The sequence below is a fragment of the Erithacus rubecula genome, assembly GCF_903797595.1.
Source record: "Erithacus rubecula genome assembly, chromosome: 13".
Taxonomy (NCBI): domain Eukaryota; kingdom Metazoa; phylum Chordata; class Aves; order Passeriformes; family Muscicapidae; genus Erithacus; species Erithacus rubecula.
Genome location: NC_136665.1, coordinates 2058847 through 2071039, shown reverse-complemented (window position 1 = coordinate 2071039; position 12193 = coordinate 2058847). Strand labels below are relative to the sequence as shown.

Here is a 12193-nt window from a genome sequence, read left to right as displayed (position 1 = left end):
TTGTTTTATTCTAACTGGCTGAGCTCTTTCCTTTAATTCTACTACTACTGGTTGGGCAGCCTTTGATTTTCCAGGGTTTCCCGTTTCCCATACCCAAGGTACTACAGCTTGATCCACTTCGATAGGAATAGGAGAGGGATCGATCTCCCTTATGGTAAATAATTTAGCAATCTCTTCCTCAAGAAATTCCAATTTAATTCTTCCTCTTTCAAAAATTATTTTCACATTTAGTAACGATAGTAAATCTTTGCCCTACGGGTTTGGGGCTTTGGCTGTGAGGAAGAGTCTGGAAGCGGCGTCGGGGCAGGGGAGCTCATCCTCCCTGCCACGGGCAGCGCCGGGGTTAGATCCAGAGCGGGGCCAGGAGCACGAACGCCAGGCACGGGCTGCAATACTGCGATGGGACCACGGTGCGCCAGGCAGGCACCACATTTTCGGGCTCCTTGCGCTTTCGAGGCTGCGAATTGGGCACCTTTGTTACCGGCTTTGGCATGGTGCCTTGGCAGCAGACGGTGACGCGCAGCTTCAGGCATCGCCCGGCGCTTTCGGGGCTGGGCACGGAGATGTAGTAGTAGGTCTCTCCGGGCTGGAACTTGAAGCCGAGTGGGAAGGGGGTAAAACGCTGGATCTTTTCGGAGAAGCGGACGGGCCCGAAGGGAGCCCGGGGCCGGTTGCACTTCCAGCGCATGAGGGCACCAGGGGTTTCGTAGCAGCTGCGATAACCTTCCCGGTTTACTATGAAAAGCGTGAAGGTCTCTGCCCAGCCGGCGGGCACCGCCCCCTTGTAGTGTGGGCAGTAGATGTCTAGGTAGTCATTGATGGCCACTTGGATGGAATAGTCGTTTCGCAGGAACCTGGGGTTGCTGCCGTTCCAGTGGATACTGTGGCGGAAGCTGCGCACTGGCAGCGCCCAGAGCAGCGGCGCCCAGAGCAGCGGTGCCCAGAGCAGCGGCGCGGGGCGCATGGCTCAGGCTAGCCTGAAAAGTGCATACATACACTAAAAGATACTTATAGTTCTGTGCCTTCGGTAATTCTGAAAAATTTACTTGCCAGTAATCTCCTGGTTCTGGTCCCATTTGTAGTTTTCCTTGTCTGACTGAATACAAGTTTGACCAATTTAACGTTTTGGGCATTCCAGTCCTAATTCCTTCTACTAACAATTCCTGATATTCCCTGATAGATTTCCTTCCCTCACCACTGTTTGGATCCCATTCTGGATCATCGCTCGGCACCAAGCCACCCACGGCTCTCCCAACTGAATGCAGCCCGATTACCTCCCGAGCACGCTCCCCCACCACCCACAACACCATTTCCCCCTCGGTGGAACCCACCAAGGCATCCAACAAAACCTACATGTCATTTCAGTCTGGACTCCGAGCCCTAACAATCACCCCGATCACCCGCGCCACTCCTCCAGGACTCTCACGGCAACCACCTGCTGATTGCTTCCAAATCACCAGATCTCCTGGGGACAAAGGCACTTTCACAAGCACCTTTTCTCCTTGGGGTCCCATAGCTTTCCTTAAGGGGCAATAAGCCGGGGTTCCCCATGATTTTTACGTCCCCGTCTAGTTCGAGCCGCGAGCGGGGCACCTCGCCGACCCTGGGGAGAAACAGGGGAAGGGGCTGGGGAACGCACCACAACTTCCTCAACATTCCCTGGCACTACCGCCATTCCCGCCACCTCCTCCTCTTCCCCCTCCCCCTTCCCCCTCCTTCTCCTCTTCACTGCTCTCCGGCAACGGCGGACACAGAGAGGAATGGGGTGAAACAGAGGGGAGGGGTGAGACAGCCAGAGGGGGTGAGACAGCAGGAGGGGACGAAGCAGCAGGCATATCGGGTGATATCATTAAAGACAAATCCTTCTCTGGTCGAGAGCTTAAGGCTAAGCACTGGACACACTTAGATCTTCCTCTACAACCCCCCCACACTCAGGTTCTTTCATTTCCAATACTATTATTCCACATTTAGTCTGCTACTCCTTCTTGCGGCGCAGTAAATAAAACAAATCTAAATACTGTATCTCATCCCATTTTTCATTTTCCCTTAAATACTGCATTAATGAGTTCAGGGTATCATAATCCACAGTACCATTTTCTGGTCATGCCGGCCCCTCTCGCTCATATTCTGGCCACCAATGATTGCAATAATCAATCATCTTACTCTTACTCATCTCTTGGGAAAACCCCTCACTTTTCCACTTCTTCAACAGACATCCTAACGGTGTATTTCCGGGTATACTCTTAGAGTACTGAACCATAGACTTAAGTGCTTTAAATGGCATTTTGAACCGGTTTCACTTACAACTGTACAACAACTCGACAACCGATCGCAACAACCAATATGCAGCAACGTACAGGGCAATAATAACCACAATTAATATTGACAGTGTAACAGAATCAATCATACCATATACTCACACTCACACAACAGAAATAAATAAATACCAGAATAAATACCAGACCAATCCAACTTGCCGCTTCTCGACACCGCGAGGGGCAAGTGCCAGACCTGCGCAGCTTTCGCCGCGTCTGACAGCCGGCGCCTAGGCTTTCCAGACCAACCATACGTCTTAGCCCAACCCTGCAAGGATCACCGCCTCGTCTTATGAGCAGGCACCCAAAACCAGAACCAGAAAATAAAGCACCTTTGGGCTTACCTCTTGCAGTCGTCCGCCAGGTGCGGGGGTCGGGCACGAACCGATGACTCCCCGAGAATCACTCGGTGCTGGCGTGGAGTGGATCAGAACACGAACCGCCACAGCCACCTTCGGAGTCCTGCCGCGGTCGCCAGAAAACTGTTGCCCGATCTGAAGAAAACACAAACAACTGAAGTCATTTATGCGGTGCTTTATTGAGGGCCCGGGAGCCTGTGGACTAGCGTCCAGAGACAGAGCCCCATTTGACAGAAAATTCACAGGGTTTTTATATGTTTCTTTACATGATTTCTTCATCTTAACAAATTCTTACTTCATTCTCGATGCCTGGTACCATAATCTTTCTGACATTTAAGATTCTGCCAAAAGGTACATTCCCTAGATAAATGGATACACTCCTTAAGATAAGTAATTATTTCTCAACTACACTGCTTACATTACAAAATTTGCTATAAAGTTCATCTGCAGGTTACATGCGGCCTACCAAGCCTTAGCATAACTACTACTAATGTCAACTAATGTCGATTACTAAGGTTTACTATTATTTTAATACAATTTATTGTATCGAAATGGCAACAACTTACAATTGCCCTTTGCTTGTGTGACAATTTATGAGTCAGCCATAGCCTAAACTAAAATTCCACTGTCCCTCAGAGATCTCCAGCTGTTTATTTTCAGCAGGAGTTATGACCAGGTCTCCATAATGTTATCATTTAACAGCAGATGCAGCTTTAAAACTATTTGTGGTGTTCATCCATCTGTGTGGGAATTAAGTGGATCTACAACGAGGAGTGTCCAGAGATTCCATACAAATTGCTGGGATTAGTTATTTCCATTTCTAGTAGCAGTAGTTTCTGGACCTACATGCTGATTTTTGTAATTAAGTCTGTTTCTAATTACAAGGCAATGTCAAATGTCCTGTAAGATTTGAAAAGCCTTCCTAATTTTTAGTTTTAGGTTCCCTTTTGATTAAAAAATAGGAACAGATTAGTGAGCTTGGACTTGCTGTTCTCCTGCATGACAAAAGCAATAAAGAAAACCAAGGTTTAAAGGCCTCTACAGTATAAACCAGCTTAGATTCTCATGACATTGGTTTTTTTTTTCATCACACAATGGGATTCAGTGGAAGAGTTAAAGTGAACTTAAAGAGATGTTTTGTCAAAGGTAAGAGTTTCTGGTGATGCAGGGATGCAGATTTCTGCAACTTATTCTAGAGATGTTTTCCTCTTGTCAGTAGAATCCCCTTTCTTGTAGACTCAGAGTTGCCAAGTAGGATTTATTTTGGAGTCCCAGCCCTGTTGTTTTCCTCTATTCCTGTACTTTTGAATGTTTGTTACCATGGCCATGCCCAGCACTTTGGAGTTTGGGAATGACTTGTGCAGTCAATGAAATATTGCCATAGGTTGAGGTCAGTCTACTGTGACCTGCAACAATTTCCTTTGATGAAATGGGGGGAAAAGCACACAACAAACTGTAGAGTTGCAAAAAAGAAAACAAATGATAGCTATTAAAAAAACGACACTTGTGGCTGCTTTGGGATGGAGACTGTGCCCTGCACATAAACTAGGAAACCTGCAGTATAAATTCAGACTTTAGCTCTTGAGAGCAACTCATTGTGGTTAAAATGATCACCACAGAATGAAAATTTCCAGGTTTGTCAATGCAATAGGAAACATTTATCTTTCTTCCCTTTCCAGAGAGTGTCTTGTTAAGACACTTCCCTTGCAGACCTGGACATCCTGATTTCATAATTAAGGTTAATGTTCACTAGCAGTTGATATGAAAATTAAGTTGCTTGTTCCTGCATCAATTGCTTTTTGGTGTTTTCTGAGCAGAGAAGAACCACACTTGTACTTGCTCACCTCTTATGTCCTGAAATATTTCCACATTTCAGGATTTGAAATTCTTCCTGTCTCTTTTCTCTCTCCCTTCAATATATTGCTGTTCAGTTCAATAGCTCCTCAACTCTGATTTGGTGACTTGAATTACAGGTTCTGCCAGTTTTATTTGTGTGTGTCTCCACTCAGATGTGTGAAGGCAGCTCCAGCTGCACCCCTGCTCCCTCCTGGAGGTTTCTCTCCTGGGCTGATGATGTTCTCCACACAATTAGTGGTTTCTGGGTGCCCATCAGTCCTTTGGAGGATGAGTCAGTGCTGCCCCAGCCCTGGGCAGGACAGATGTTTGCTCATAAGCAATTAGAGGCTGATTCTGCTGTCCCCAGAGCTGATCTCTGTGCTGGAGCTGCACAGCCTGACAGGAAAAGCAACTGGCACAGCCTGTGCAATGTTTCATCCCACAATCAGCTCACAAACAAACAAAATCCTCCCATGGGTATTGCATGTTCTTTATTTAAAAGTAGTATTTTTAATCTAAATGGTACTTTAAGTCAAATTGGATCAGCTTCCACATATTCTCTCTCTCTTTTTTTTTTTTTTTCTTTATCTGTTGTTGGCAAGTGTACAAGGTAGAAAATTCCTCAGAGGAACTGGACCTCAGAAGACTGGACCTTGCATTTGTTAGAGACCATTTTTCCACTTGTAATTGTAACAAAAACAAATCAATGAGAAACAATCAGCAAAACCAAGGCTATCAAACAATAAGACCTTGAAGTACAGAAATTATCTCAAACCATAATACCCAAACCCTCAGCTCTCATCACCTTTCTGCTTTGCAGGGTGCAAAGTGGGTGAAACCACTTGAATACTGATAATTTTTCAATGTCATCCTGCAGTCCTTGTTCACTCCTTGACAGAGATAAGTTACCCCACAGCTCTTTGAGGCAGAATCACAAAGCTGTAATTTAGGATGTAATTTGGTTTGTGCATCCCAGGAACCCCCTGAATAATTTGGGCTGCCCATGCCTGCAGTGAGGATGAGGTGGAGCTGCACCCTGAGCAGAGCAGGGCTCACAGTACAGCACAATTTGTGGAATATTCATGGAATAAATAATTTCTTCCCACCATCCCAACTAACCCCACTCCCAGCTTAAAGCCAACCCCTTGCCCTCTCACCCCACACCTTCATGAAAATCCCTCTCCACCCCTGGTGAGCCCCTTTGGCCCTGGAAGGGGCTCTCAGCTCTCCCCAAAGCCTCCTCTTCATGCAGAGTTAATTCTGCTTTATTCCCTGGGTTATTACTGAATTTAACACCTGTATTCTGTGCTGTGGGTTTTGGCAGGAATTTAAGGAGACCTTTTCCTGCTGATTCTGGCACTCTGCTATCATTTTGGGAGCTTCATTAGACAAAAACAAGGTTGTATTGGCAGGAGGGAAAATGGCCATAAATTGAATTTGCTGTCCAGTTGGTGACTGGGTCTAAAAAGCCAGTTTAGGAATTTTAGAACTCCTCTGAGCCTTTTCCTTCTCTTCTTTTACTCTACAGTCTGGAAATGGGTGGGGGATCAAGTCTATCTATTCTCCAGATAATCTGAAATGGTTACAGCAAGAAAAATACAAGAATTTTAGGAAATATTGCCATTTAAGAAGTGACTCTCACTTGAGAGAAATTTGTTGTAATTCAGACACCTCTTCTGAGTGAAGAAGTGAGGGAGCTGCATAAAACAAGGGGATTTTTGCTTTGCTGAGCTGAGCTCTTCTATGGGTACCTCCACCCAGGTTTGGGGTGTGATGCTTTCAGCCTCAAGGTGATTCCAAAAAAGTGAAGGAGGCAAAATGCAGTTGAGCTATTTTGGAATGCTGAGGCAAAAAGAAGAGACAGAAAAGTAGAATACAAACCCAAGACCTCTGAACAATCCCAGTCTTTTGAAAGTAAAGTGTAATTAAGGACATAAGGATGATTTTAATTTAATTTCACACTAGGAAATACACTCTATAGCTTCTGTATTTTGGGGAATTATACATAAAATTATTAAGAAAATAAGACAATGGAAATACTAAAGGATTCAGTGACTTAAAACTCCATGAAATTACAAATCTGAGAGAAGCCCTGTGGCTGGTAATGCCACATGTCTCAGGCACTGTGAAGGTTTAGTGTCACTCACACTGTTCAAAATGCTCCTTTCTTCCTAATCCCAGCTCCTTTCACCACCATGTACCAGATTAAAGGACAGGATCATGAAAGGGAGGAGTTTTAATTCCACAAGTGCTGGAGCCAAGGGTTTTTCCTTCCAAAATGTGCACAGATGCTCAGAAAGTTTGTTTTGTGGAAAAAAAACCCCAAAAACTTTGTGGTGGAGGTCAGGGGAGAAAATATCCAGGTTTCCTCTTAGTTTGCAGGTTTAATAGAAAACTAATGAACTGAGTTTGTGTAGCATACACCTCAGTATATCCTCAGTACACACATATATATATAGCATATTATGTTCTGGTATCTTGTTAGTCATAGATTTAGCATTAAGAGACAGTTTTGTTTCTTAGAAGGTGAATACTGTTCTATGTATATATGTCCTGTCTAATGCATCTTTAAGAAAAATGGACATTAGCAACATATCTATTCCATCTATTCTTAAAATCTTCCTCTGCTAAACCACAAAAAAAACCCCCCAAACCACAAAAAATCTAAGGTAAAACACCATTGAACAGAGTTTTGTTTCATTGGTTGCATAACACCTTTTTTTCTCTCCTTTAAAATGGAATTAAAATAATATAAATTTTTGTTCCCATGTGGCTCAAAGGTGCCACAATTTTTAATGGAGTTTTTTTGTGTGTGTGTGAGCTACACGGTGTGCTCTGAATAGAAAGCAATGGAAATCTTATTCCCCACCTTGCACTGTGGACCCCATTCCTGTATGAAAACCATTTTCCTGGGAAAAAATTAATACATGAATGATCTTATTTCATCTCTGGCATTATCTCAGGCAAATCATTTCACATTTTTAAAAGATCCACAGTGCATTTTTACAATAACATAAATTCAGCTGGCTCTTTTAGGAATTCTGCCTCTGTTTGGCAGGTGAATGACACAGCAAAAGCACCTTGGAAGAAACCTATTTTTATTTTTTTTTACTTTTGCCCCAGGAATTATTTTATTGTTGATTAAAACATTCCATAGCACCATGATTAGGCCCAGCTCTTTACATTAATTGGTCTGCATGTGGGGCCCAATTTGGTATCTCAGCAGCTGCATTGAGGGAAATGAAACTTGAGAAGTCACTGGTGCACTGCATGAATGACAGCAAAGTGAATTTTTCAGCCCTTCCTTCCTCTGAGAGCCTGGGAACAAGATTGCTTTGGAGCATCTTCAAGCATTTAAATGTAACATTTTATGTAAAATCTGACTGTTGTCAGGCAAGGCTGCTGCACATTCCTAAGGCATCTCTGTAATTGCAAATATAAAATTCGGCAGAGCAATAAAAAAAAAATCTAGCTTCAGAGTTAAATAAGGTGAATAAATGAGTGAGAAACACAGAGCCCTTAAAACCTGCACTGCTGGCACCACTCCTGGCTGTGTTTATCATTGTCACTTGTAGAGTAAGGGACAACAAACCCAGGGACAACACAGTTCCAGCCCTATTCTGCAGGGCTGTAAATCCATGTGGTGGGCAGAGTTTGGTGCCAGTCCAGTCCCAGGGGCACCCCAGGGCTGGGCTGTGCAGTCCAGAAGGGCAGGGCTGTGCTCAGCCCAGGGCTGGTGCTCTTTTTCCTCACTCCTGGCCAATCCAGGTGTGGCTGAGCTGGACAAATGCCCTTCCCTGCTCCCTGCAGCTGTGCTGGGCTCAGCAGATCACCAGGGGGTTGGACAGGGACTGTGGGCTCTCTGCCCCATGGCTCCTTGTGCAGCAGCTCACAGGCTGACAGCTCCTGCTGAAGGGTGTCCAGCACTTCAGACAGCTGGGCTGTGCCTTGGGAAAGAAAATTGCAAACATTAGCATCTCAACAAAGCAAGGAAGCTGCAGTTTCACAATCACAACAGGCTCTTCTCTTCATAGGTGCCCTTTCAAGTAGTTATCATAAAATGTCTAAATTTTGTAACCAAATAATGAGTTCCTGTCCATAAAAAATGTAAGCAAATCTGGGTTCAACTGTCTTCTCTGTTTTTCTCCCTGCCCACTGAGGTCTCATACACTTGTGTGAACAAAAACTATTTCCCAGCACCATTGCCAACCAACCATCCACTCTGGCTTGTCAGAGAAAGATGTTTCACTACAAAGACTTGGGAAAGCTGCTTAACTCTCCCCAGGTGCACAGCCAGAGAGTGGAAAGCAGAGCAGCTGAGCTGGGTGTGGCAGTGGTGATGCAGAATGGACAGAGCAGCACTTGCAGATTTAGGGAGCTGAGCTGTGCTGCTGTTTCAAAGGGAGGAACTTTGAGCAGCATCCCCTGGAGTCCCTTTCTGTGCAGGACAACTGGCAGCACCTTCTGGACACTGTGCTGGGGATCCAAACAGCCTCCCCTTCTGTTCTCCCAGGAGAACATCATGGCTCAGCTGTGGTTTCTCTCTGTATTGGTGTCCTGGAGCCCACAAAAAACAGTCTTTGTCCTCTTTTCTCTGCTCCCTCTGCAGCTGAAGAGCCCAGCTTGGCTCTGGGCTGCCTGTGCCCTGGATTGTGGGCATGAGGAAAAACAGGTTTTGAAACTGCAAACCCCAGAAGGGTTCCCCTATTACTCTCCCTAAATCCCTGTAAATAATATTCTCCAAAACTAAGCCCATGGGCCACATCTGTTTTTTTCTAATCTTGTCTTTGACTGCTGCCTGCCTATTAAAAGCACCTCCCAGCCATGTTCCTGGGACAGGATGTTCATTCCTTGGAGGTAGGTACAAATGCTCTGCTAATAGGAACAAAGTGATCAAACCAAAGCTCTGGGGCTGTGATCCCTGCACAGCTCCTGCAAAGGCAGCTCCAGACCACTGGCAAGGGACAGCAGCTTGCAAGTTTAATTTTCACACAAGGAGCACAAAATGCTGTTATTAGAGGTGTGCAGTCTTGATCTGGTTTTGTACAGAGCTGTTCTGATGGGTAAACCAACACTGGTAGCAAACCTGAGAAATAACAGCCTTACATACCTGGTCATTTTTCCACTTTCTTGTATCAATGAAACCCTACAAACACTTGTAGGATACTGAATTTCCCCCCAAAGGCCACATTTTAATTAAAATTTAACTAAAAAAAGCACTTTGTATGTGGTTTTTGAATGCTAGAAAGCATCACTTTCTATAGATTATCTTCCTGCAAACTACCTCCTTCTCTCCAGTCTGGACCCCAGGATTTGGAATATCCTTTTCCTATCCATCTGTGTGTTTATTACCCAGTGTTTGTCCCAAAAAATGTGATTTCTTTTCTTACCAGGCTGGGGGTCATGGCAGGATTCCAAAGTGCTCAGCAGGATTTTCCCCAAGGCTTGCTAGGATATGTTCTTTAAAAAAAACAAAACAACATTATGGCACAAGTATGTCCTTCAACAGTTTGTAGATATGCAACAGAATCTATGTGTAGGGTATTTGCACTTGGAAACTAAAGCAAAGTGACACTGAATCCTGATCAACTTGATATTTGCTGCATTTTCAAGCATTTTATCTTAGACAGCAGCTTGTAGTGGGTTGTAATTCCTTAATATGGCTGTGGAAAGAGAAGTAACAATTATCCAGTGGAAAATACAGAATTTTCCAGAGCACATGCCCAAGCAGCTGTAGGTGGCAAGGAGGGTGAGCAGAACTCTCTGAGTCCTCTGCCAGGTCTGTGGGAAGGTGAACTGGATCCAGTGGTGTTATTTTAGGAAGGGTCTTCTCAGACCCAGCTGAAGGACAGAGCAAATGTGCTGTGGCAGGGCTGGATCTGAGATGCCATAACCACTAGCCAAAGTGAGAGCACTGCAAAAACTACTCAGAACTTGGATGGCCTCTCTCAGTGGTGGTTTTACATAAGAAATCTGGTGGGACATTACATAATGTGCTTGGAAAAGCAAACTCTCCTAATTTGCGGTCAAGACACACTCGTGTGCTTTCTGGGAGATGGTCTTGCAATCAGTTTAATTAGCACTTAGAGAGCCTCTATCTGCAGGGACAGGTTGTTCTAGCTAGAACTTTGAGAATGGAAGGGAGCAATTCTGGGAGGAAGATGCTGTTACCCCCAGGCAGAGCTGGCCCTGCTCCCTCTTTCACCAGCTTGGCTGCCCCAGGGGGGACTGGGGCAGAGTGGGAAGCACTTTGGGGATTTCACATGGCCTCAGCAGCACAGTGGGAGGTTTTTTTAGTGCTGACAGGGTGTGTGTGTGCCTTTGACAGCTCTGCTTGGTGGTAGGTTGTGCTGTGAATGAGAGCTCAGACATGAAGGTGAAAGTGCTGGGGAAGATATACCCAAAGCCACAGGTTCTGGTGGGGAAGGTTTCTTAGGAATATCCCACCAGAGAATTAGGGGATTCTTGCTAAACTCTCCTGGGAGTTTCATCCCTTTAATACTGACTCAGAGTTCCATTACCAGGCAGTTAAACAAATGTCCTGACCTAGAAGGAAAAATACATATTCTGGAATCCTCCTGATTGCTCACTTCTTTGCTTTCCTCATTTGCCTTCAATTTTGGTTTAGAGGGTCATGAGTTTGAAGGTTCAGCTCCAAGGGGATCTCTAGGCTTTTAAAAAGCCAGTCCAAGGGCTCTGAAAGCTTTCTGCAACCACCAGGCAGCTCCCAGGGCACACACATGTAAAATTCTGCCCTGCTGTAAAGGATTTTCTCCTTCATAGAAGGGATGAGCATGTTCCCAGTTTGGAAAGGACTACAAACACCAGACTCCAGCCCCAGGACTGCTCTCCCACCTTACCAAGTCTCTGAGTTTCTGGAGGAGCTGCAGAACACCCATGAGCTTCTCTTCCACCAGGGACAGCCTCTCTGTCTCCACCATGTGCAGCTCCATCCTCAGCATTTCTGTCTCCTCCACCTTCTGCTGCAACTCCTCCAGCAAGGAGCCTTTCCCCTGCACAGAACACAGCAAAATGAAGGCTCTGGAGCTTTTCCTTTCTTGCCCTCACCACAACCAACTCTGTGTATTGCAGCTCCTTGCAGCAATCATCTGTACATTCAGGGAGACCAGAAGATGTGTCTGTCCCTGGTGCAGGGGGAACCAGGTGAGGAGCACCAAGAGGAACAACCTCTCCACTGTTTCTCCTTTATTTTTATTCAGATATTGGGATGAACTTCTCATCTCACCCTGTATGGCTGTTCATAAATAAATTGCCTTTTTAATTAAGCTGGCAGCTTGCATGCAAGCTCATACAGAAAATAATTGGCATTTCTTTGCAGCACTGCACTGGGCAGCATAGCACTCTATTTTCAGACTTCACCCATGTTCTTCCCATCCACCATCCCCAGGTCACCACCCTGTCTTCAGGAGGAGCTATTTTTAAGTATTTGGCTGTTGGAAGGTAGAACTTTCCAGACATGACAAATCTCAGAACTCTCTCATCCTCTGGTTTTACAAGCCTCAGGCTGGAGCAATTATTAATCAGTATTTGAGAGTGCTGCCCTTCACTTGCCTGCTGAGTCTCTTGCTTGTTAGCCTTGTTGTTATTTGTCTGATTTTCCACACTGAGCAGGTCCAAACAGGAGAATCTATAGCAATGCATAAGGCACTTTTGTCAGTTTCA

General features: G+C 45.1%; 1 long non-coding RNA gene and 1 pseudogene across 2 annotated transcripts; both read right to left on the bottom strand.

Annotated features, from left to right (window-relative positions):
* Positions 1-343: 343 nt before the first annotated feature.
* On the bottom strand, positions 344-964 carry LOC306807535 (ephrin-A4 pseudogene; annotated as a pseudogene). Its single transcript has one exon. The product of its transcript is annotated as an ephrin-A4 pseudogene (transcript).
* A 7367-nt stretch (positions 965-8331) lies between these two features.
* On the bottom strand, positions 8332-11519 carry LOC306807337. Its single transcript, XR_013775695.1, has 3 exons — positions 11371-11519; positions 9901-9970; positions 8332-8457 (listed from the first exon to the last, which is right to left on the bottom strand). It is a non-coding gene; the product is annotated as an uncharacterized lncRNA (long non-coding RNA).
* Between the last annotated feature and the right edge of the window lie 674 nt (positions 11520-12193).